This window comes from Tamandua tetradactyla, chromosome 7 (genome assembly GCF_023851605.1).
Source record: "Tamandua tetradactyla isolate mTamTet1 chromosome 7, mTamTet1.pri, whole genome shotgun sequence".
In the NCBI taxonomy this organism is placed as follows: Eukaryota; Metazoa; Chordata; class Mammalia; order Pilosa; family Myrmecophagidae; genus Tamandua; species Tamandua tetradactyla.
In genome coordinates, this window is record NC_135333.1 from 18,396,009 (window position 1) to 18,419,501 (window position 23,493).

Below are 23,493 nucleotides of genomic sequence, written 5' to 3' on the forward strand. Positions count from 1 at the left end.
ACAAGGTGATATCTACTTAATGCGTAAGAATAACCTCCAGGATAACCTCTCGACTCCGTTTGGAATCTCTCAGCCATTGACACTTTATTTTGTCTCATTTTGCTCTTCCCCCTTTTGGTCAAGAAGGTTTTCTCAATCCCTTGATGCTGAGTCTCAGCTCATTCTGGGGATTTTCTGTCACTTAATGCTGAGTCCCAACTCATTCTAGGATTTCTGTCCCACGTTGACAGGAAGGTCCACACCCCTGGAAGTCATATCCCACATAGAGAGGGAGAGGGCAGTGAGTTTGCTTGTCATGTTGGCAGAGGGCACATCTGAGCAACAAAAGAGGTTCTCTTGGGGGTCACTCGTAGACCTAATTTTGAATAGGTTTAGCCTATCCTTTGTGGGGATAAGTTTCATATGAACAAACCCCAAGATTGGGGGCTCAGCCTATAACTTTGGTTGTCCGCACTGCTTGTGAGAATATCAAGAATTTTCCACTTGCAGAAGTTGAATTTTCCCCTTCTCACCATTCCCCCAAGGGGACTTTGCAAATACTTTTTTATTCACTGTTTGTGGTAGTTAGATTCGAGTGTCAACTTGGCTAGGTAAAGGTGCCTAGTTCTGTTGCTGTGGACATGAGCCAATGGCATGTGAATCTCATCTGTTGTTGATTACATCTGCAGTCGGCTAGGAGGCATGCCTGCTGCAGTGAATGATGTTTGATCTAATTGGCTGATGCTTAAATGAGAGAGCTCAAGGTAGCACAGCCAAAGCAGCTCAGCATTCCTCATCTCAGCACTCACAGCTCAGCCCAGGCCTTTGGAGATGCAGAAAGAAATCACCTCGGGGAAAGTTGTTGGAACCCAGAGGCCTGGAGAGAAGGCCAGCAGAGATCACCCTGTGCCTTCCTGCGCAAGAAAGAACCTCAGTTGAATGTTAGCTGCCTTTCCTCTGAAGAGCTAACAAAATAAATTCCCTTTTATTAAAACCAATCTGTCTCTGGTGTGTGGCATTTCAGCAGCTAGCAAACTAGAACACTGTTCAAATCCTTCTGGGATTTGTCAAGGCATCATTCGACAAACCTACAAAATCCCATGCCCTACTCAAGGTTCCATGTACTTACGGTGTTTAGTTAAGCTATCCACATAAGTTATATTAGGAAATGCACTAGTCAAAATATGAATTTTGTACCAAATAAACATTTTTTGCTTTAGTATCACACGTAAGTTTAAGTTTTAAAATATTAATGACCATCTATTTTCAACACCCTGCATTACTGACATTCCTTTGTTCTTCATACAAAACATTTTTAAATTTGTACATTTAGTCACTATCAGTATACACTCTAGGCATTCCTAGATTATACCATCTCAGTCTTTATTGTTTATCTTTCCTTCTGATTTCATTTGTGCCCCCAGGCCTCCTCCCTCTATCATTCTCACATTCAGCTTCATTCAGTGTTCTAACATTATTGTATTACACTTAGGTAATATTGTGCTATCCATTTCTGAATTTTTACAATCAGTCCTGTTGCACAATCTGTATCCCTTCAGTTCCAATTACCAAATATCTCCCTATTTCTATCTCCTGATGACCTCTGGTTTTAATTGAAATTCTCCAAGTTCATTCATTAATGTTAGTTCATATCAGTGAGACCATACAGTATTTGTCCTTTTGTTTCTGGCTAATCTCACGAGCATAATGTCTTAAAGTCAATTCATGTTGTTACATACTTCATAACTTTATTCTGTCTTACAGCTGCATAATATTCCATTGTATGTATATACCACAGCTTGTTTAGTCATTTATCTGTTGATGGACATTTTGGCTGTTTCCATCTCTTGGCAATTGTAAGTAATGCTGCTATAAACATTGGTGTGCAGATGTCCATTTGTGTCTTTGCCCTCATGTCTTCTGAGTAGATACCTAACAATGGTATTACCGGGTCATATGGCAATTCTATATTTAGCTTCCTGAGGAACCGCCAAGCTGCCTTCCACAGCGGTTGTACCATTTGACATTCCCACCAACAGTGGATAAGTGTTCCTCTTTCTCCACATTCTTTCCAGCACTTGTCGTTTTCTGTTTTATTGATAATGGCCATTCTGGTGGTTGTGAGATGATATCTCATTGTGGTTTTGATTTGCATTTCCTTAATAGCCAGGGAACTTGAGCATCATGTGTCTTTTGGCCATTTGTATTTCCTCTTCTGAGAAGTGTGAGTTCAAGTTTTTTCCCCATTTTGTAATTGGATTGTCTGTCTTTTTGTTGTTGAGTTGAACAGTCTCTTTATATATTCTGGATACTAGACCTTTATCAGATATATCGTTTCCGAATATTGTCTCCCATTGTATAGGCTGTCTTTTTAGTTTCTTGATGAAGTTCTTTGATGCACAGAGTGTTTCATTTTGAGGAATTTCCATTTATTTATTTATTTATTTATTTATTTATTTATTTATTTATTTATTTATTCAGTGCTTGTGCTTTGAGTGTAAGGTCTAGGAAACTGCCTCCTATTATAAGATTTTTAAGATATTTCCCTACATTTTCTTCTAACAGTTTTATGGTGTTAGATTCATTTAAAAAAATGGTCATTGATCCATCTTGAGTTAATTTTTGTATAGGGTGTGAGATATGGGTCCTCTTTCATTATTTTGCATGTGGATATCCAGTTTTCTGGGACCATTTATTGAAGAGACTGTTCTGTCCCAGGTGAGTTGGATTGACTGCCTTATCAAAGATCAGTTGTCCATAGAGGAGAGGGTGTATATCTGAACACTGTTCAATTCCATTGGTCAGTATATCTATCTATGTGCCAGTACCATGCTGTTTTGACCTCTGTAGCTTCGTAATATGCCTTAGTCAGCTAGCGTGAGACCTCTGACTTCATTTTTCTTTCTCAAATACTTTTAGCTATTCAGGGCATCCTGCCCTTCCAGATCAATTTGTTTATTGATTTTTCTATTTCTGAAAAGTAAGTTTTTGGGATTTTAATTGGTATTGCATTGAATCTGTAAGTTAATTTAGATAGAATTGACATCTTAAGTATATTTAGTCTTCCAATCCATGAACACGGTATGCCCTTCCATTTATTTAGGTCTTCTGCGATTTCTTTCAACAATTTGTTATAGTTTTCTCTGTATGGGTCTTTTGTTTCTTTAGTTAAATTTATTCCTAAAATAATAAAATATTTATTACTAATAAATATTAGTATTAATATTTACAATATAATTAATATTATAAATATTAGTATTAATATTTATTAATTAGTATTCTTTTAGTTGCAATTGTAAATAGAATTTTTTTCATGATTCCCCCTTCAGATTGTTCATTACTAGTGTATAGAAACACTACAGATTTTTGAGTGTTGCTCTTGTAACATGCACTTTGCTGTACTCATTTATTAGCTCTAGTAGTTTTGCTGTGGATTTTTTTGGCTTTTCAATATATAGTATCATATCATCTGTAAACAGGAGGGTTTTACTTCTTCCTTTCCACTTTTGATGTCTTGTATTTCTGTTCAACACAATGTTGAACGGTGGCAATAGTGGACATCCTTGTCTTGTTCCTGATCTTAAGAGGAAAGTTTTCAGTTTTTTCCCAGTGAGTATGATGATAACTGTGGGTTTTTCATATATTCCCTTTATCATTTTGAGGAAGTTCCTTTCTATTCCTATCCTTTGAAGTGTTCTCAACATGAAAGGATGTTGAATTTTGTCACATGCCTTTTCTGCATCATTTAAGATGGTCATGTGGTTTTTCTGCTTTAATTTGTTGATATGGTGTATTACATTAGTTGATTTTCTTACGTTGAACCATCCTCCCATACCTGGGATGAATCCCACTTGGTCATGGTGTACAATTCCTTTAATATGCTGTTGGATTCAATTTGCAGGGATTTTGTTGAGGATTTTTGCATCTATATTCATAAGAGAGATTGACCTGTAGTTTTCTTTTTTTGTAATATCTTTATCTGGCTTGGTATGAGGATGATGTTGGCTTCATAGAATGAGTTAGGTAGCTTTCCCTCCTCTTCAGTTTTTTTGAAGAGTATGAGCAGGATTGGTAATAATTCTTTCTAGAATGTTTGGTAGAATTCACATGTGAAGCCATCTGCTCCTTGACCTTTCTTTTTGGAGCGCTTCTTAATGACTGATTCCATTTCTTTACTTCTTGTTGGTTTGTTGACGTCGTCTGTTTCTTCTCAAGTCAGTGTTGGTTGTTCATGCCTTTCTAGGAAGTTGTCCATTTCATCTACACTGTCAAGTTTATTCGCATACAGTTGTTCACAGTATCCTCTCATTACTTCCTTTATTTCTGTGTGGTCAGTGGTTATGTCTCCTCTTCCATTTCTGATTTTATTTATTTGCATCCTCTCTCTTCTTTTTGTCCACCTCACTAAGGGTCCATCAGTCTTATTGATTTTCTCATAGAACCAACTTTCTATGCAAAGTTCTATGCAACTTTCTATGCAACTTTCTATGCAACTGCTTTTGTCAACTTTCTCGATTGTTTTCATGTTCTTGATTTCATTTATTTCTGCTCTAATCATTATTTCTTTCCTTTTGCTTGCTTTGGGGTTTCCTGTTCTTTCTCTGATTCTTCCAAGTGAACAGTTAATTCCTTGATTTTTTCTTACTTGTTTTTTGATATACGCATTTAGGGCAATAAAGTTCCCTGTTAGCACTGCTTTTGCTGCATCCCATAAATTTTGATATGTCGTGTTTTCATTTTCATTTGTCTCAAGATATTTACTGATTTCTCTTATAATTTCTCCCTTGACCCACTGGTTGTTTAAGAGTGTGTTGTTGAGCCTCCATATATTTATGAATTTTCTGCCACTCTGCCTATTATTGATTTCCAACTTTATTCCTTTATGATCTGAGAAAGTGTTTTGTATGATTTCAGTCTTTTTAAATTTATTGAGACTTGCCTCATGATCCAGCATATGGTCTATCCTTGAGAATGATTCCTGAGCACTTGAGAAAAAGCTATATCCTGCTGTTGTGGGGTCTAAGATGCATTTCCTGTAAGACAGCATATAGATGCGTCCTGTTTCTTAGTTCATTCTGCCAGTCTGTGTCTTTTGATTGGAGAGTTTAATCCATTAACATTAATGTTATTACTGTATGGGCAGTACTTTCTTCTGCCTTTTTGCCTTTTGGATTTTATATGTCATATCTGATTTTCCTTCTTTTTACCTTTACTCATAGTCTTCATTTCTGCACTCTTCTGCACACCTCTCTCTCCTGTCTTTTTGTATCTGTCTCTAGTGTTCCCTTTAGTATTTTTGCAGAGCTGGTCTCTTGGTCACAGATTCTCTCAGTGAATTTTTGACTGAAAATGTTTTTATTTCCCCCTCATTTTTGCAGGACAGTTCTGCTGGATATACAATTCTTGGTGGGTAATTATTCTCTTTTCGTAATTTAAATATATCATTCCGCTGTCTTCTCGCATCCATGGTTTCCGCTGAGAAATCTACCCATAGTCTTATTGGGCTTCCCTTGTATGTGATGTATTGCTTTTCTCTTGCTGCTTTCAAGATTCCTTCTTTTTCTTTCACATTTGACATTCTGATTGGTAAGTGTCTTGGAATATATCTGTTTGGATCTATTCTGTTTGGTATATCCTGCACTTTTTGGATCTATCATTTTTAGTCTTTCATAGGAGTTGGGAAATTTTCAGCAATAATTTCCACCATTAGTTTTTCTCCTCCTTTTCCCTTGTGTTCGCCTTCTGGGATACCCACAACATATTTATTTGTGCACTTCATGTTGTCATTCAGTGCCCTGAGTTCCTTTCATATTTTTCCATTCTTTTCCCTATATATATTTTTTTCTATTCGGATTTCTAATGTCCCATCTTCCAGTTCACTATTTCTATCTTCTGCCTCTTGAAATCTGACATTGTAAGTTTCTATTGTTTTTTTCATCTCTTCTACTGTGCCTTTTATTCCCATAAGTTCTGTGATTTGCTTTTTCAAACTTTTGATTTCTTCTGTTTGTTCATTCCTTGTCTTCTTTATATCTTCCTTCAGTTCACTGATTTGATTTTTGATGAGTTTTTCCATGTGTGTTCAAACATTCTGAATTAATTGTTTCAACTTTTATATCTCATTTGAATTGTTGGTTTGTTTCTTTAACTAGGCCATACTTCAGTTTTCATAGTTTGTGTCATTATTTTTTGCTAGCATCTAGGCATTTAATTACCTTAATTAGTTTTATTGTGGAGATTGTTTTCACTTTTTCACCTAGGATTTTCTTGCAGTATGACTTGTTGTCTGTCTTTTCTTTGACATTCAGTTCAGCTTATTCTGCACCTCTAGCTTAGGTTTTGTTTATCAGATCAGAATTTTTCAGTTCTTGTTTTCTTGTTTCATGCCTTGCCTATATGGTGCCCTTTTTCCCCCCAGGAGGGTCTTCCCCCCATCCAGATCGTATGACTCATTATTTTTTCTGGCATCTAGGCATTTGATTGCCTTAATTAGTGTATTCCGGAGGTTGTTTTTACTCTTTTACCTAGGATTTTCTTGCTAGATGGCTTTGTTCTCTATCTGTTCTTTGAAATTCATTTCAACTTAGGCTAGATCAGTAGCATAGGTTCTGTTTATTTGACCAGAATTTTTCAGTTCTTGTTTTTCTGTTTCTTGTCCTGCCTCTGTGGAGCCTTTTTTTTTTTTTTTTTTTTTTTTAAGGATGGTCTCCTCAGATATTGTAACCTAGTCAGATTTTCCCAGAAAACACTGGTTGGGTCTCTGGCGAAAGGAGTCACCAGCACGAGTTTTCCCTGAGTGTGAAACTTTCCTATGAAGCCCCTAGACTTTGTGCTTTTCCTGTCTTGCCCAGCATGTGGTACTTGTCTGTCTGTGGCTTCTCACCAGGGTATAGTGATTTGATGCCTTTAATTTCAGCAACCTCTCCCTGCCAGGGGCATAGTTGAGATATAGGTGAAGCTGTAGGTTGGCATTAATTGCTTCAGTTTTCCAATCTCTGGGGCCTGAATTCCTTGAAGGAGGAATTCCACTTGAGCTGCCCAGCCTTTCTCTTGGGGAAGATACAACCTTTAGGGAATTAACTCCTTTCACCTGACTATTTACTTTGTCTCTCATACAACCTTATGAGAGACATACTTTGCCTGGGGCCATGCTGGATCCTGAGAGTGCTTCCAGTTTCCAGTTCTACCTAATGAGCTGTTATGAAGTAGGAACAAAAAAAGCGAAATAAACCTTTTCAGAGCCAGACCCCTGCTCCTTGAATTTGTCAATCAAAAGTTTAAGTTGGTATGTGGATCATTTTATCTCCAGGCTCTATGTACCTCCTATTCTTGGGGTCCAGCCCTTTTCCAGTATTTTGTGCTGTCCAACTCCAAAAACCAGTTCTAGTTTGCTAGCTGCCAGAATGCAACACACCAGAGATTTATTGGCTTTTAATAAAAGGGGATTTATTATTTATTTAGTTATAGTTTTTCAGAGGGAAGGCAGATAACTTTCAACTGAGGTTTCTTCTTATATGGGAAGGCACAGGGCGATCTCTGCTTACCTTCTCTCCAGGCCTCTGGGTTCCAACAACTTTCCCGAGGTATTCCTTTCTGCATCTCCCAAGACCTAGGCTGAACTATGAGTGCTGAGATGAGGGGTATGCTGAGTTGCTTTGGCTGTGCTACACTGAGTCTCTCATTTAAGCACCAGCCAGTTACATCAAACAAATCATTCACTGCAGCAGACATGCCTCCTAGCCGACTGCAAATGTAATCAACAGCAGATGAGATTTACATGCCATTGGCTCAAGTCCACAGCAATAGAACTAGGCACCATCACCTAACCAAATTGACATCTGAATCTAACTACTACAGCTGTGTCTTTTGTTTATTCCATTAGCCCGGTCCCCTCTCTGTGAGGCAAAAATTTCTAGTACCTTTAGTGTTTATTCTAGGTTTATCTGTGTTGAGGGCCTGTTTTCAGCAGTCAGAATTTTTAAATTAATTCTGCAGTTAGAATTTGGTTGAGCTAAGCCCTTGGTGCTAGTAATGTCTTTTTCCTTTCCCTTCAGAAAACGAGCCTTATGTGTTCATGGGGGAGGGGCACCAGCCTCTGCAGCTTTGGGGACTTATAGTTCTGTGTGGAGCCTCAGCTGTTCAAGTTGGTCCCAACTGGTGTACACAGTATGTGTGGTGACTGATGTATCCCCAGCAGTTTTTCTGTACTGTTCCCTGGCTATTTACTAACTGCTCTGGAGAACGAACTAAATTCCATACCTCACTAAGCCACCATCTTGCCCCAACCTAGTCATTTGATTTTTAACAAGGCTGCCAGGTCCACTCAGCTGGGATAGAACATCTTTTCAACCAATGGTGCTTGGAGAAATGGTTATCCATAACCAAAAGAATGAAAGAGAGCACCCGTCTCACACTTTATATGAAAATTAACTCAAAATCAAAGACCTAAATATGAGAGTCAGAACCATAAAACTCCTCGAAGGAAATATAGGGAAACATCATCAGGATTTTGTAGTAAGAGGTGTTTTGTTAGATCTTACACCAAAGCACAAGCATCTGAAGATAAAATAGATAAATCAGACTTCCTCAAAATGGAATACTTTTGTACTTCAAAAGAATACTTTTGTACTTCAGAATGGAATACTTTTGTACTTGTCAAGAAAGTGAAAAAGCAGTCAACTCAATGGGTGAAAATATTTGGAAACCACATACATAATAAGGGTTTATTGTCTAGAATAAGCAAAGAAATCCTACAACTCAACAATAATGAGCCAACTCAATTTAAAAATGGGCAATAGAGGAAATACAAACAGCTAAACATTAGCACATGAAGAAATGCTCACCTTCTCTAGCTATTAGAGATACAAATCAAAACCACAAAATACATTTTGACACATATTAGAATGACTGCTAATAAACAGAAAACTGCAAATGTTGGAGAGGATGTGGGAAAAGGAACTCTTATGTACATCTGATGGGGATGTAAAATGGTACAGCTGCTGGGGAAAACATTTTGACAAGTCCTCAAGAAGCTAAGTATAGAACTGCCCTATGATCTGGCAATCCCACAACTAGGTGTATTCTTAGAAGAATTGAAAACAGGGATGAAACAGACATATAGACACCGATGTTCATAGTGGCATTATTCACAGTTGCCAAAAGATAGAAACACCCCATGTCTATCAACTGATGAAAAAATAAACAAAATGTGATGTGTTTGTGCATGGAATGTATTCAGCTATAAAAAGGAATGAAGTCCTGATGTATGCCACAATGTGGAAGAAACTTGAGGGCATTGTGTTCAGTGAGATAAACCAGACACAAAAGGGCAAATGTGATAAAGTCTCACTAATGTGAACAAAATAAATTAGGCAAACTCATGGAGTTAATATCTAGAATATAATTTACCAGAGGGCAGAATGAGGGTAGAGAATGTAGAGCTTTTGCTTATTTGTGTAGAATTTTTAATACGATTAATTGTAAATGTTTAGAAATGGATAGAGGTGATTGGTAGCCCATCATTGTGCATATAATTAACAGCATTGAATTGTGCATGTGATTGTGGTAAAATGGGAAGTTTATGGTCATATATGTCTCTAGACAGAACGCTAGACTGAAAACATGGGACTGTATACAATAGTGAACCTTGCTCTAGACAAGCAGCATGGTTAATAGTTCAAATATAAGAATGTTCTTCCATGAAAAATGTATGTTACTACTACAAGGTGTTAATAAAAAGGTGGCAAATGGGAAAAAAAAATCTAATGCAACATATGGACTGTAATTGACAGTAATATGTTAATATTCTTTCATCAGTTGTAACAAAAGCACCACACCAATGCTAAGTGTCAGTAATATGGAGTGTGCTGCTTTGAAACTGTTATGTACCCCATCTTTTAATCCTAATGCAGTCTTGTGGGTGGGATGTTTTAATTAGGTTATTCCCATGAAAATGTGACCCCTGCCCATTTATTGTGGGTCTTAATTAACTTACCGGTGTCCTTTAAAGAGCTGCCACAGAGAGCAGAAAAATGAAACCAAGTGATAGACGTTTCAAGTTATTTGGAGACAGGCAGAGGCTCAGAGAGGAGGCCACTGGAAGCAGGAGCCAAAAAGAATGAAACCAAGGAGTAAAGGGCCAGCAGACGTTGCTATGTGCCTTCCCATGTGACAGAGAATCCCTGGATGTGATCGGCCTTTCTTGAGTGAAGATATCTTCTTACTGATATCTTAAGTTTGGACATTTTCATGGCTTTAGAATTGTTAATTTGTAACCTAATAAATCCCTTTTATAAAAGCCAGTCCATTTCTGGTATACTGCATTCAGGGAGCTCTGGCAAACCAAAAAAGGCGGTATTGGGAGTGTGAAGTTCGTCTTTTTGGAGCATGAAAATGTCCTAAAATTGATTGTGGTGATGACTGTACAACTCTGTGATTATACTGAAAGCCACGGGTTGTATATTTTGGTGGATTGTATGATGCATGAATAAAACTGCATTTTTAAAAGTAAAAAACCTATATAGAGAATGCATACCTACCCCCCCCATCCAAATACCTGGATCCACCAGCTTTTAAAGATTTGCCACATTTGCTTTATCATTCTATTCTTGTAATCTACTAATCTATTTACCTGTTTCTCAACATTTGAGAGTGTGTTGTATATATCATGCTCCTTGAACGCTTAATACTTCCAGGCCTCTTCCACTTTTAAGGACACTTACGATTATTTTGGACTCACTCAAATAATCCAAGATAGTCTTCCAATTTTAAAATCAGATGATCAGCAACCATGCTTTTTCCTACAACCTTAATTTCTCATTGCCATGTAATGGAATATATTCACAAGTTCTAGGGATTGGGGGGCATGGACACATTTGGGAGGCCATTTTTCTGCCTACCACAAAAAGATTTTGAATTAAGTTAAAATTAGATGATAACTGTTACAGAAAAATTTTTACTGTCATAAAATTTTTCATTACATTATTTTGTAGAATGTATAGTTACATAGTCCACAGAGATTTATTAAGCATTGTATACTGGGCACTATAAAACTACTGGTGAACCTGTCTTTGAGTTTTATATCATTTAAGGGAGACAACGAAGTAACGAATGAGCAGTTTAGCAAGGTGAGTGTCATGACTGGAGAAAGTAAGGACACAGTTATAAAAATACTGTCTTAGGAGAGTTACAGAAAGCTGCCAGGAGGACTTGATCTCTAAGTCAGATAGTACAAATAGGAGCTAGTCATGTAAAGAAGAGAAAAATAAAGGGGCAAGGAAGGACATTAGCAGTAGCAGGCACATAGCATGTTCTAAAGCTGAGATGACAAGAGAGAGCACCTTAGGTTTTGCCAACTGCCAATATTCAGTTTGACTTGAAGAGAGTACAAGGGAAAAGTGAATTGTGGAGAAATAGGAGGCAGAGAGATTGAGGCTTAAGAGGTTAACAAGGTCCAGATTATAAAGAATTTTTGTGTTATAATAGCCAACTTGGGCCTTACCAACTGGTTTTTTTTAATTATTATTATTGATATATGTTCACGTACCATGTAATCATCCAAAGTGTACAATCAGTGGTTCACAGTAGCATCATATAGCTGTGCATTTATTATCACAATCGACTTTTTTTTTCTTTCTGTGGAAAATAACATATTCAAAGAGGCAATAAATCTCAAAGCACGTCACAACAATTAGCTGTAGAACAGATTTCAGAGTTTGGTATGGGTTATAATTCCACATTTTCGGGTTTTTACTACTAGCTGCCGCAAAACACTGGAGATTAAAAGAGTTACCAATTTAACGATTCAGCAGTCATACTCATTTGTTAAACCCTCCCTACCTTCTCTATATAACTCCACCATCACCTTTGATCCTTCTCCCACTCTTCAGCGGTATTGGACTATGCCCATTCTAACTTTTTCATGTTGGAAGAAGCTATTGATAATATGGGATAAGGGGATAGAATTACTTGATGCTCGGAGAGGCTGGCCCCTCTGCATTTCAGAACTTATCTGTTCCAGGACCCACCTGGAGGGTGTAGGTTCCTGGGGAGTTACCCTAGTAGCAAGGAACCTTTGTAGAATCTTATATAATAACCTAGGTGTTCGTTAGGATTGGCAGGAAAGGTTTTGGTTGGGGTTTGGACAAAGGGCTTACCCAGTGGTAAAGTTGAATCATTCAGTATTTTTATTCCCATCCCTCAAGGGACCTTGCCAATACTTGTTGATTATCTGCTTAATATATTCTGGGATTACATTAAGCTATACAGGATTAAAGGCCCTCGTTCTTATTCTGGGCTCTCTGTGTTTGGATTGTTTAAATGATCTATCCAGACAGGTTGAGTTTGATTATGTGCTACAGAAAGTTTAGGTTCTGGACAAAATAAACCTTTTTTTCCTTTGGTCTCGAAGAGTAGGTGAAGTTCTAAAGTACAGACAATGTCTTCCTACCCTTCTGTCCCAAACTGATTGACTTTGTTCTTCTCTCTAAATACCAGGTTATACATATATAAAACAGCCTCTCAAAATAAAAAAATAGCAATTCGCACTCTGGACTAAATGTGATTGCTGTAAGAGCCTACAATCTAGGCCCCAGTTTTCTTTAAGTGTTTTCCAAATGTGATCATACAATATTTGTTCTTTTGTTTCTGTCTTATTTTGTCTCACCAAATGTCCCACAGGTTCATTCACAATGTTGCATGCCTAACTGTGGAATGACCACCTGGTTTTGAACAAGAGAGTGGGATGATGTGAGTTATATTTTTTAGAAAGATTGTTCATTCTGCAGTGTGGGGAAGGGTTAGTTTAGAGCAGTGTAAGACTGGAAGCAGTGCAACCAGTTAAAGGGTTTTTGTGATAACCTATAAAAAGGATGCTGGTGATCTGTCCTAAGGGAGCTGGAGTGAAGTAAGGGGATTCAAAGTTGTTAAGAAAGTGAATTTGACAGGCTGGGTAATAAATTAGGTATAGAAAAGAAATTCAGGATAATTCCCAATAATAAGTTGTCTGACTTAGGTACCAGAATGCATGAAGGTGCTATTTACTGAGGGTAGGAACACAGGAAAAGAACAGATCTGTGGAGAAGAGGTAAAAAGACAATGAATTCTATTTTGGGGATATGTCAGGTGTATGAGATATCCCAGTGGACAAGTTGAATAAATAGTTGGACCTACAGGTCTAGATCTAAGAACTGTGATCTTGGTTAGAAATATATATTTGGGAGAGCTGGATAGTACCTTAAAGATTACCTACTTTCTAACCCCTTAATTTTTACAAATGAGAAAGTTGAGATTTAATCTAGAGGGTGACTTGTCCATTTTTGCAAGCTAGAGGGCGAGAATTAGAATGTGAATTCAAGGCTCTTAATGAGTCCAAATGTGTTTTCTGTGCAATACAGTCCTCCTTCCTCTGCTAAAAAATGCGATTTGCTTGACAGGGTTAATAATAGCAATAGTGATACACTAACTTTTATTTTCTAATGTGGGATTATTGGTAGGCATTAGGAATACAGTAATGACAAGGTATATCTTGCCCTTACTCTCATGGAATCTAGTGGGAAGGCAAGCATTAAGTAATAAAATTATCACAAGTGTGTATTGTGCTTGGCATCATTTCAGAGAACTATGCCTTGGGGAAGGATAAGCACTGCTTGTTTATTGAGCTGACACAAGTTCAGTGTGTGTATGGAATGGGGCCAGCACAATTTGGAGGGTCGTAGGATATGAAGTGTGGTATCCTGCATGTTTGGATTGCTAATGAAAGAAAACCCTTTAATAGAAAGCTGAGGTAGGGGGTTGGTAGTTGGAAGTAACATATCACTTCTAAGGTTAACTATTACATAATGACTAGAAGGTAGAAATGTGTGCATTTCCATCATCTAGCCCTTTCCAATAGAGTGCTCTATTTCCAGGAGTTTTAGATCTGGAATTGCAATTGAAGCACAAGCTTGTAGGTGAAGGGAACAGCAGAATGTAGAGGAAAAGTAGAACACTTTATTGTGATTCCTGTTGTCAGGAATCTGGGCATAATTTAGCTTCGTGCCTCTGGCTCCATTGTCTCATGGCACTGCAGACAAGCTGTCAACTAGGCCCATAGTCACCTCAAGTCTCAACTGAGGTGGAGAATCAGCCTCCAAGCTCACTTACATTATTCTTGGTCCCTCACCATATGGCCTGTCCACTGAGAAAATATGATATCTGGGTTCCTCCAGGGCAAGCACTCCAAGAAAGTGAAAGAAACCCACAAGATGGAAGCTATACTTTTTTTTCAACCTAATCTTGAAAGTGACATTCTATCTCTAATGCCATATTCCATTAATTAGAAATAAGTCACTTAGATGCAGCCCATACTTACTGTGAGGAAATTATACAAAAACATGAGTACTAGAGGGCAGGTATCATTGGGGGGCATCTTAGAGGCTACCTACTATGTCTGCTGGAAGAATGACAGTCTCAAATTGTGGCCAGGCTCAAGAGAAGGTAGAGTAGTTCTCTTCACAATTCTTTTAGTCTGAGCACTGTTCTCTGATATAAACAAAGACCCAAAATATCGATGGTACAGGCAGTCCAGTCAGATAATTTTCTACAACTTGTCTAGTTATTTTTTCATAATTTTGGTCATGCTCTCAAAATGCAATATTAATATAAAAAGAAGGTGAAGCAAGAAGAGAATTACTGTCAATCCAGCCTTTCAAATTCTGTCCAGAAACCAGTATTCTCCATCATTTCCCAGTAATGTGATCTTTTATATGAAGAAAAATTAAGAAATTTACAAATTCATATGTGTATATGCAGTTACATATACACTAACAAAGGTGAATAAAGAATTTTGTCTTTATTTTACTAAGAATTTTTTTTAAAACAGTAGAATTCTTTTGAATCACTGAATTTCAGTTTTTACAAATACTTTTAGAACAATTCAGGTAACTAAGGTTTTGGGGGGAACAGTTCTTGAAGAACTCTATTACATGCTCCTGCAAATAATTCTATTGACTAGATTAACAAATACTGCTCAGCAACAGTGTTTTTTGTTGTTGTTTAAGCCATAAATCAATGCATTTATATTTACAAAAAGCCATAAACAAACATGCATTTCTCCTTTATTGGGAGGTCTTAAATAGATGTTTAAACATTAAGGCAGTGATGATCTAAATCATAATGAAATTCTAAGTTAACGTTTTCTTTTGAAACCAATATCCATAGGCAACTGTGATCAAAGCAGACTCTTTCTTCTACTAAATTGAGTTCATCTGCCCACGATGTATGTTATTTACCTACTGCCAACATGTCCTCTGTATCTGATGTATGGAGTATGAATTAGTAGTAATGCCGTCATTTTACTTTAAGAAATTATTAGTCCCCTTGCAAGGTTTTCTTTTGAGGATTTAGCCTTCAGTAGCACAAGTGTGTGTAAACAAAGGGACCAAGCATTTCTTTGTAAACTAAAAACGCAAACTGCACTGATTCTTACTTTTCTGAATGTTGACCAACAATTTAACACGATCTCGATCTCCTAAATACAGAAAACCCTGAAAGCATGTTCCTATCTCAAAACAAAAAAAAATATTCTTGTTGACTGAAACAACAGTCTTTGCCTTCTTTATTCTCTTTGAAGTAGACTGTTTGGTATAACTTTCTTAGAAAAAAAAAGAAAAAGATAATTGCAGGCTACTGTATTTTAAGTGGTTCTATTTGGTAATTGCTTACCCTCAAGGCACAAGTAATTCCCTTGCTAGACAGATGTCTTTCAGAAATCGTTCAAGGAAAAGAGATGAGTGGTGGCTGAAGGAAGGTGGGTTACTTCATTCTTGCCCTAGTAAGCTTAGTAGAAGTGTTATACGTTGAAATTTAGGGGAAAGTATCCTCCCCCCCCTCCCTTTTTTAAACATACAGCATAATAAAGCTCAAATTCAGCTTGTGGGTGCACTTTGGGAACAGCTGTGGGGAGCTCTCTAAACTACTGGGACTTAGACAGCAGGGTGTGGGTAGGGCACCCCAGTGTTTCCATGCTGTGGATGACTTACTGCTAATTCAGCTGGGAGGATCACTATTTACACATAAGCCCTCACAATTATTCCTTTACACAAAATATTACAGCCATGAGCCTCTTGTGAATAAAATACTGTACACTTAACATTGGTAACGATAACAGCTCATGTACAGAAGGCGACTACATGAAAACTATTTTAAAAATTAAAGACAACTATAGTTTTCCTTTGTGTCTTCAAGTCAGAAGATTAAGATGGCCAAGCAGATGAAGCTGTAGGTGGTACGAGTCTCAAACCATGTAAGTGTTGTGGTTTAAATCCACTTTACAGGTTACTATCAGGAAATAGGAATTTCTAACAAGCACTGTTAAAAATATATTAGAGGTGTAATTTAATTTAAGTATGTTACACTCCAACATAAAACATTTAAAGATTTGAAAAGTTTGTACTTTATTTTTTGAAAAGTTAGTTTGTACTTGCTAAGCTTAGCTTTAGCTAAATGGCTAATATTGTTTTTAAAGGTGTGAAATACATTTACTTTTTAGAAGGAAAGACTAGCTTTGAAGGGGCAATGATAGGCAACACAAAAATCATTTTTAGATCAATATCATACACTTTATAATACACTCACATTTATATGCAAATTTCATGTTTACAAGTACAAAAGATGAAAGAACCACAAAGAATCTAGACATCTACATTCAGTGGTTAATGCGGTTGTCACCAATCCCCATTTTCTAAATCCAGAAGAAAACTAAATGGCATCCTGCATATGGACTTCACTTTTAGAAGTTGGAGACTGTGTGTAGTTCTGCACATGTCTTGAGTTTCCACAGAACTGAACTGAGACTCCGTCATGTTCCAGGCCAAATCAGCCAGAAGGAAATCATCCATGGCTGTCTGAGTTTCATTGCTGGTGAAAAACAAACTCCCCAGGGTTTCAAAACCAGAATTCATGGTCTGTGTTTCTGTACTGTTCAGCTGAACTTTCAGGAAGGTTTTTAGTGGAAATCACTTCTGTTTGGGTTTCTGTGTCAGATGAATCAGTGCTCATGGAAAAGCTGGAGTGTTTCAGAAGACTGCCCAGAGGCAGATGAGGGCTACTGTCTAAAAAGAAGTTTAAGTCTGTCTGCGTCTGCGTATCAAACATTTCAAGGCCCAAGAAGTTAGCATTTCCCCTACAACTGTAGGACTAAGCAGAGGTGTCTGCAAGTAAAAAGTCAGTTTGGGTCTCTAAGTCCAGGGATTCCAAGACTGGTTCAGTGTTCATACTGCTAAGTTCACGCTCTTCTGTTTGAGTTTGGATATTTGAGTCTAAAAAGAACTCTTCAATATCAAAATCTATTCTGGGATTCTGGGTTGGGCCAGATGGGAGCTGGGTGTCAGGTCCAGTGTTCGTGTCAGACAAAAGACTGCGATTATCCAGTGTCTGACCTGGCGGGTTACTTGACAAGACGTTTTCTAAATCGCTTAATAAATCTATGGTTTGGGTCTGATTATCTGTCATGTTTTGTGAAGGAAGTATACTGTTCTGCTCACTGAAGTTTATAATTGGTACAGATTTCTCAATATCTTGATTTAAAGTCTTAGGGTCATTCTGAGGTAACAAATCATGAGTTATGGTCTCTGCTACCAAACTGTTGCTTATAATATTGTCTGTAGAAACCCTGAATGAAGAATGGACATTCTCAAAAATGTCTCCACCCATTACTGCTTGGTCCATGTGTACCGCATCATCTGTGGAACTTTGCACTCCACTAGTTTGAGTTTCTCTGGAGATCCCACCTGACTGGAAACCAGCATTTAAAAAAGCATCAGTCTGAGCAAATATGGATGGAGTTGCTCTGGAACTGGGTAACAGTGTTTGAGTATGAACACTAATGGGAAGTGAAACTTGAGAACCAAACGTCAAATCAGTTTGAGAACAAGACGATACAGAGGAGTCTGGGGAAGCCCACTCTGCAGAAGGCATGAAGCTTGGTGAGGCATGAGACAGATCTGTCTGCACATTGATGGAAGAAATGCCATTCTTCTGACAGTGTTCCCTAGTTGTTGTAAAGTAGTAGGTGGACTTTTACCCAAGTTCACTTGAATACCTGTGCAAATTGGCTCCACATTAATGGGATTCACAATTTTTGAGAGAGGCAGGCTCTCCCTAAGAGGGCAAGCCTCTGAATCTAGGCCGAGGATCAGGGTTCCTATGGACAAGGGAAGCAAGTGAATGGTGCCCACAGCAGAGCCCTGCTTATCAACACCCACCACCACAGGCTGGGCTGAGGAGTCGGCTATAATAGGCACAAAGACAGGTATGGGAGAAAACTGCATAACAGGTAGTTTAACCAAAGCCACTTTGGGCTTTGGTAAAAGCAACTTCTGAGGATATCTTGGAGGTGTTGTAAGAGTCTGTTTTCTGGCATTAGAGCTGCAGGAGTCTTCAAAGGAACCCACCAGCTTTATTTCTGAAGTTTCTAGTTCTTGTGTATCTGGTGTTGAGGATGGTTTATTGAGCAATGATTCAGTGGTCTTTTTTGACCACTTCTGGTTGTTCATGGAGTTCTCTGTTTTCCTTTTCTTACTAGGTGGATCCCTGTGCTCCGCAGGGATCTCATGGCAAGTTCAGTAGATGTGTGACTGCAAGGCAGTTCTGCTGGCATAAGGACAGCCACACGTGCACTGGAAGGTCTTGCTACAGTCCTCTGCATGTCTTTTTAATCCCATTCAGTACCATAAGAATTGTTGCACTTACTACATTTATGCTTCTTTTCAGCATGCATTTTCATGCAGTGCTGTTTAACAAGAGAGAATTGAGAAAATGGTGTGTCCGGGCCTCTAGGGCATCCTTCAATTGGACAGCAGTAGAATTTCGGTACAGTTTTCAAATCTTTCCTTATAGTTGGATTTACTATGCCATCTTGCAGGTGGTGGCTCTTGACCAGGTGCATGTTGAGCGCAGGGCTGTTGGGCAGGATCTTGCCGCAGCCACGCACGGTGCACAGGATGTTCGTGCGGACGGCCCGGGACAGCTCGCTCACAGACGGCTGAATCAGCTCCCCGGCATGCAGCGCCGGGGTTGCAGGCTGCTGCCTTGGCGCTGCGGGCCGCGACCAGCTGCCCCTCAGCCGTCCTGGGGGATCCCACCGGCCCGAGGCGGCGGCGGCTGCCCTCGCGACCACCGGGAAGGCCGGGACGCTCCGACCTAGAGTCGCGGGATTGGCCGCCGCTGCCTCAGAGGCCGCCATGGCTCCTGCAAGGCAGCAGGGCCGAGCTCGCAGGCCACTAAGAATTTTTTTTAATTGTGCAGGGCTGGGTTTAATGGAGGCTTTAATTGAGGTAGGATGTTTAGGAACTTTGTCTTCTCAGTTGTCTACTCAGTGTAAAACTTTTCCAGTCTTAAATAGTTTCCCATTTTTATATTGTATTTTTTTTATTCCAACTTTTTACCGGATCATGATCCCCATAAAAAGTGATTGTCTTATTCATGTCTTCATTTATTTAAAAGAATAATGTCTGAGCTTAACTGAAGGGCAAAACCACAATTGATTAAAAGAGTTTTTGATGTCTTGTTTTTTTAACAGTTTATTATATGCATCAGAGTCTCTAATTTTGAAAGAAAACCAACAAAGGTAAACATTTGAAAAATGGTTTTACACTAATCAAAAGTAGGTGCGTTTGGCGGGGAGCGGGGAGGCGGGCCACAGTGGCTCAACAAGCAGAGTTCTCGCCTACCATGCCAGAGACCCAGCTTCGATTCCTGGTGCCTACCCGTGCAAAAAAACAAAACAAAACAAAACAGGTGGGGGATATATTCATACTATGGAATAATATTCAGCAATAAAAAAGAAAAAAAATGACATACTGCTACATACCACAACCTGGCACGAAAACCTTATGCTAAATGAAAGAAGGCAGACACAAAAGGACACGTAATATAATTCCATTGATATGTAAGGTCCAGAATAGGCAGATCTATAAAGAGTTAGAGGTTGCCTTGTACTGGGGAAGAGGAGAGGAAAGGAGGGTATTGGCTATGGGTGTGAGGTTTCTTTGGGGGGTAACGAGAATGTTTTATAATTGATTGTGGTGATGTTTGCACAACTCTCTTAGGATATTAAAAGCCACTGACTTATGTACTTAAAAAGTGGTGAATTGTATGGTATGTGAATTATGTTTCAGTAGAGCTATTTTTTTCAAAAAAGCAGGTGGGGCACTAGTTGGTTTATTGATATGAAGACACAATTGGAATATAGATCTTTATTTCTGCAAAAATTAAGGGTTACTGCTTGTTCTGGGTTGCTAGCTGCCAGAATGCAATATACCAAAAACGGAATGGCTTTTAAAAAGGGAAATTTAATGAGTTGCTAGTTTACAGTTCTAAGGCCGAGAAAATGTCCCAATTACAACATGTCTATAGAAATGTCCAATCAAAGGCATCCAGGTAAAGATACCTTGGTTCAAGAAGGCTGATGAAGTTCAGAGTTTCTCTCTCAAGTGAGAAGGCACATGGTGAACACAATCAGGACTTCTCTCTCTGCTGGAAGGGCACATGGCGAACACAGCATCATCTGCTAGCTTTTTCTCCTGGCTTCTTGTTTCATGAAGTTCCCCGAGAGGCGTTTTCCTTCTCCATTTCCAAAGGTCGCTGGTTGGTGGACTCTGCTTTGTGGTGCTGCAGCATTCTCTGCTCTCTCTGAATCTCCCATTCTCCAAAATGTTTCCTCTTTTATCAGACTCCAGTAAACCAATCAAAACCCACCCAAATGGGTGGAGACATGTCATCACCTAATCCAATTTAACAACCACTCTTGACTAACTCGCATCAACCAGGGAGATGGTCTGGTTACAGTTTCAAACATACAGTGTTGAATAGGGATTATTCTACCTTTATGAAATGGGATTTTGATTAAAACATGGCTTTTCTAGGGGGCATACTTCCTTTCAAACCAGCACACTTCTGTAATGGAATTTGGTGTAACACAATTTTCTATAGGATTTACAATGAAATGCCACTCAGCATGTTTCTCAGCTGTTTGTTTTTAACATATTGCAAGTTCAGAATTAACTCATGGTTTTCTAAATCTTGTCTCTCATGACTCTTTTAATGCAAATAGAATCTCTGATATTAGTATTAAAGGATATTAAATGAAAAACCCTTTTAAGGAAAATTTAGTAATTTGGTTTCCTTTGGATACTTAGGTTCTCCTCTTTCCTCTATACATAGAGTTATTTTAAATTTATATATGCTTTTGTATTTGCTAAAGAAACAATACATGTATTTTCAGACTTACAAGAAGATTGTATACTTTGTTATAAGTCATAGAAAATTTAAAAATTTTATTTATATTCTAGAGTACAAAGAAATATTTCATATTTAATGGCTCGCGAGTTCCTTGTGCTTGGAATGACCTGGAGAATATGGTAAAATGTAGCCATTTTGATACTAGTAAAGTTAATGTGCTTCTAATGGAAAAAAAACCTATTAATTGCATTTCAAAATTTTGTGATTGTGTGTGTCTGTAGTTCTGGAAGTTTAAAATTAGCACAACTAATTAACTGCATGCTTAGACAAATCCCTTGTGTATTTTTAGTTTTTAATAAAACATGTTAAAGTGTACTGTCTAATAAGAGGAAAATTAGGAGATGCAAACTTTGGTGCTAATTGACATATTATTCATAATTTAGAATTTAAATTCCACAAATACATATGTGTACTAATTGTACCTTGGATATGAAATTAAAACACCTGGAGCAAACTTTATTAAGTGATGAAACTTGAGAGAATAACTATAAGTGTTCTGATAGGAAGGGTGTAACTGCCCATAGGTTTCATGCTTTTTTGTTTTTTTTAATTTCATTTTTTATTAGTACATTTGTCTAGCTTGGTTACCTGTTTTTACAAGGTAAAGACTAATGAATATAGAGACTTTGGCTTTAAACAGCCTATGGGAACTTTCACTGGCATGCATTTTTAAAATTCCCTTTGAGTTTCATGAAGTTCATTTCTCAGAGTGCTTTTTCCACTGTATCTAAAACCTAAATACTGAGTCTGAATTCACAAGTGTGGCTTAGTCAGTGAATCTTTTTTATGCCTGAGGAGAAAATAAAGATTCTCTGGGGGTACAAGATAGTCTGGCTGAGGCCAGCACTTTAGAGTGATAAAGTTTGGAAGACAGAAATGAGCAAGGCACAGAGTCAAGCATAGGAACTACATAAGCCATGTATTTAAAAATTAATTCTATTCTTGTACCATATATACAACCTAACATTTCCTCTTTTTTAGCCTCGTCTCAAATATATATATTTCTGTGCTGTTAATCACATCCACAACATTGTGCTGTCATCACCACCAAAGAATAAATTTTTTTTTAATCCGTGGAATTATAGTACACAAACAGTGACGCTTAAGTTAAACCATGGAATGTAGTTAGTAGTGCAGTTATCAAAATGTGCTTTCATCACTTGTAACAAATGTATCTTACCAACATGAGGTATTAATAATAGGGTGTATGTTGGAATTGTGTATTTTGTGCATAGTTATTCTGTAATCCCACAATTTCTCTTTAAAAAAAAGGAAGTAAATCCTCAGGAGCTTTTGGTAGGGACTACTTCAGTAAATTATGGCATATTCATACATTGGTAAATAAAAACTTTCTGATTCATCTTTCAAAATTATTGCCAAGATATGCACAGATTGCTGGAAAGAAAGGGGTTTGATGAATTAAGTTATGAAATGACTCAAAAAATTTTAACATGAAATCACAGAACTAAAAACCTTTGTTTTAAAAAATGTTGTGGTATTTGTACATACAATTTCCCATTTTAAAGGCCTTTTAAAGTTCTCAATAGCAAGAACTATTCCCGAAGGCATGGAATTAAATTGATCTGTTCTGAAAGAATATATAATATGATGGCATCTCTTAGATAAGATTGTTTTTAATTTAGAAATATCAGCCCATTAATCTTGGGAAATGATATTATGTATTCTAGAAATGGAGAAAAAATGCCATGAATATTAAGGCCTCAGAAGACTGTGGTTGAATGTATTTAAAATTATAGAGGCCTAAATTCAGAGTTAGGGACATATAAAGCTTAATTTTATTTCAGTTAGTTACAGTTTAAAATAAAAGTTTCTGAGCATTTACCAGGCAGTGTGGTACATGCTTTATATAGCTCTTCTCATTTAACATTTACCATAGCCTTTTTAGGTAAAAAACTACAATCAGCTCCAATGTCTTTTTATTAAATGGTACTCTTAGAATTTGATCCCAAGATAGTTTGACGTCAGAGTCTGAGCCTAATTATTACCCCATATAATCTTACTTTTGCTGAATTTTAAAGTGTATTTAAAGGAATTATGTTTCATATTTGACTTACTAAGATTTGCCACAAAACCATTATCACATGTGCCTTTTCTTTGAGTAGCCATGTTTCTGTAGACAGTTAATGCCTACTAGCCTTAGCAAGGCTAAACAAGCAGAGAAAGAGGAGATTGTTTACTCTTAATGGAAGTGACAGAATTTGATTTGTTTTAATA

The 23,493-nt window shown here is 37.7% G+C and overlaps 1 protein-coding gene and 1 pseudogene across 9 annotated transcripts in view; one reads left to right on the forward strand and one right to left on the reverse strand.

The window, feature by feature from the left end:
* The window catches only part of CNST (consortin, connexin sorting protein), a 140,571-nt gene that overhangs the window by 66,359 nt on the left and 50,719 nt on the right, over positions 1–23,493 (forward strand). The window lies entirely within an intron of this gene.
* On the reverse strand, positions 16,748–19,201 carry LOC143690837 (ATM interactor pseudogene; annotated as a pseudogene).